This window comes from Suncus etruscus, chromosome 2 (assembly GCF_024139225.1).
Source record: "Suncus etruscus isolate mSunEtr1 chromosome 2, mSunEtr1.pri.cur, whole genome shotgun sequence".
Taxonomy (NCBI): Eukaryota; Metazoa; Chordata; class Mammalia; order Eulipotyphla; family Soricidae; genus Suncus; species Suncus etruscus.
The window spans coordinates 99,382,005-99,385,205 of NC_064849.1; positions in this window are offsets into that span (position 1 = coordinate 99,382,005).

The window sequence follows — 3,201 nt, forward strand, 5'->3', positions numbered from 1 at the left end:
AAAAGCAACACCAGGATAATCCCTTAGAGACTCTGAATTACAGAGCCCCGGCACAACAGGAATATTGAAACACAATGGGGAAGATTTAGAAGTTTACCAAGTTCTGTCGGTGTAAAGAACAACGCCAGAGACTCTCTCTACCAGGACCAACCAACTCTGCAAACTCTCTGAGAATGACTTTAGTAACAACATCTTGAAAATATTTAATGAGTTCCAAGAAATGCAAGCACAGGTAGTCCCCAAAGAATAAGAAAGTCTGAGAAATGAGAGAACTACAGTTAGAAATGAGAGAAAAGAAGAATATGGTAGGTGTAAAAACTCAATAGATGTTTTGAGCAGCAGAATAAAAGAAGATGAGGAAAAAATTGAGGAGATTCAAGATAAGATGCAGGAAAACTCTAGAAAACAACCAAAGTGGGAAGGGTCTAAAAATACAACGAGCTGTACATCAGAGAACTATGGGATAAGTTAGAGACTATATGAGTCACTGGAGTCTCAAAAAGCAAAGAAAGGCAAATTCAATGAAACACTAGTTAAAGATATCATAGATAAGAATTCCCCAAACTCGTAAAGTGCAGGTGTCCCAGATCCAAGAGATCCAAAAGGCCCCTGCAAAAAATAGTCCCAAATAAAAGTAAACATTATAATTAGAACAACAAAAGACAGAGACAGAAAATAGCAAGAAAGAACTTTTATACAAAGGAAAACCCAGAAGATTCACAGTAAATTCTCATCTATCAAATGAGATGCTGTGACAGAAAACCAATGTGGGATATTAAAAAATAATAATAATGGAGGGGCCAAGGTGGTAGCACAGTAGTAGGGCATTTGCCTTGCAAGTGGCTGACCCAGGACGGATACTGTTTCGATTCCAGCATCCCATATGGGTCCCCTAGCCAGGAGCGATTTCTGAGTGCAGAGCCAGAGGTAACTCCTGAGCGCTGCTGGGTGTGGCTAATCATGGAAAGTCAATAAAGTAGACACCTCACTAAGAATACTGCAGCCAGCTAGATTATTCAGATTTGAAGGAATGATACAAAGTTGAATGGACACTCAATAGATTAGGGAATTCATAGCCATGAAACCAGTTTTGTAAGAAGTATGAAAGAAACTTCTTTTAAAAAAAAAAAAAAGGAACAAACTTCTCAGTGCTTTGTCGTTGAGTGTGGCATTCACTCATAGTGCTCATGGCTCCCTCTACTACATTATGAAACTTCTGTTTATTTAAAGCTTGTGAAAGAATTTTATATCTTTCAATAATTAATTAACATTTCATTTATAGCAAATGTATGTCTTCAGATGATTTTGTTACACCTGTAGATGTTTTCACTATAATCTTTTGCTTGTCATTGCACATACTTAAGCCAACAGACTTTTATAGAGCTATTTTTATTTTCCCTTAAGCATTCTCTTCACTCTTACTAAATTATATATTTGTAGGATTGATTTCCTCTGTCTTCATTTTAAAATGTATTATTATACATTATTAATTATACAATTAATTTCTAAATTTTATTTACCTATAAAAAGAAAAAAACAATGTTTTTTAATGTATCAACTTTATCATTGACAGAATATTGTGGAATGTTAGGATTAGCTTTATTTATCTATATGTGTTGGTCACTACCTCCACAATAAAAATTTTTAAAGATCTCTCTCACATGTGGTATATAAAAAAAAATATATATATATATATATAGATATATAGTAAAGAAATAACAAATGGCCAGAGTCATTGAAACTGGAGATTTTGTCTCATGGAACTGAAATTAAATAGTGGAGAGCCAGAGAGAGTTGTATGTGTGTGGCTGGGAGGAACCTTTGGGCACCCTGGTCTGGTGTTGGAATGCTGTATCCATAAAAAGTATAATTGACCATATTACAAATCCCGGTACTTCAATTAAAAAATAATAAAATAAATAAAATCTGAAACCATTAAAAGAGAAAAAAAGAAAATGATCAAGGGCCCAGACAGAACATGATCTGTGAGCAATTTCTTCCTAAAACCAAGGGGTGCCTGGTGTGACTCGATGCTTCACTTTGAAGAATTTCAAGAGAGTAACCTCTGACCCTACAGGCCAGGTAGGAAGCCTCCCCCAACTCTAATCTTGAAGACACCTTGACCTCTGACTTCTCCCCTCCATGACCCTGAGAAAATAAATATGCCTCTGCTTGTTTAAGCCACCCAGTCTGTGCTTTGTTAACAGTCCAAACAGACTCACACAAAAGGCAAAGGTCCCGGCTTCTGAAACATTCTTGCACTCTGCTGAGGTGCCAGTCCAGGCTAAAGGTACTCATGAGCTAACCCACATTCTTCGTGGAGTGACCACCTGGGGAAAGAGGTGTCTGGACACACCAGCTTGCAGCAACACATTGGCTTATGGTCTGTGCAGAGCATGGTACATGCCCCAAGGCTCTGTGATCAAAAGCTGATAGCATGTTTGTGGTTTAACAGCCTTTCCTTTTACAGAAAACATTCTCCTTCTGAGAAGAATTTAATTGTCTCTGTGAACACCTTGGCTCTATTTTACTGTGCAGCTCAGTAAAGCTTGCACTGCTGTCAGTGTCCTGTGATGACTTGCAAATGCTTCGTGGGCTGCCTGGAAGGTTCCTGGCCCTCAGTCACTGTCAGCTCCATGGCTCGCCCAAGAAATGATCAGAGACTGTACTTCTGAGTGTCAGTCTTGTGAAGGGAGAGAATGAGAGTGTGGGGGCCTGATCCAATATCCCCACCCTGAGGCACTTGTTATGCAACAGTCACTCAATACAGTACAATTCAATACAATTCAATAAAGTACAATTCAATAAAGAAAGAAAAAAAAGCAATCATGAAATATCTGCTGAAAAAGACATTCTTGTCTCATTTGGATGAATTTTGCTCAATTTTGCCTCAGTTTGCTTCAGGTTTCTCAATCTGGTTTTTTTGTTTTTTTTTTTTTTTTTTTTTTTTTTTTTTGCAACATTCCTGGTGTCCTGTCAAAAGAACATTATAAAACAGCAGTCTTGGGGCTGGAGAGATAGCATGGAGGTAAGACGTTTGCCTTTCATGCAGGAGGTCATCGGTTCAAATCCCAGCATCCCATATGGTCCCCCGTGCCTGCCAGGAGCAATTTCTGAGCCTGGAGCCAGGAATAACCCCTGAGCACTGCCGGGTGTGACCCAAAAACCACAAAAAAAAAAAAAAACAGCAGTCTTAAGACA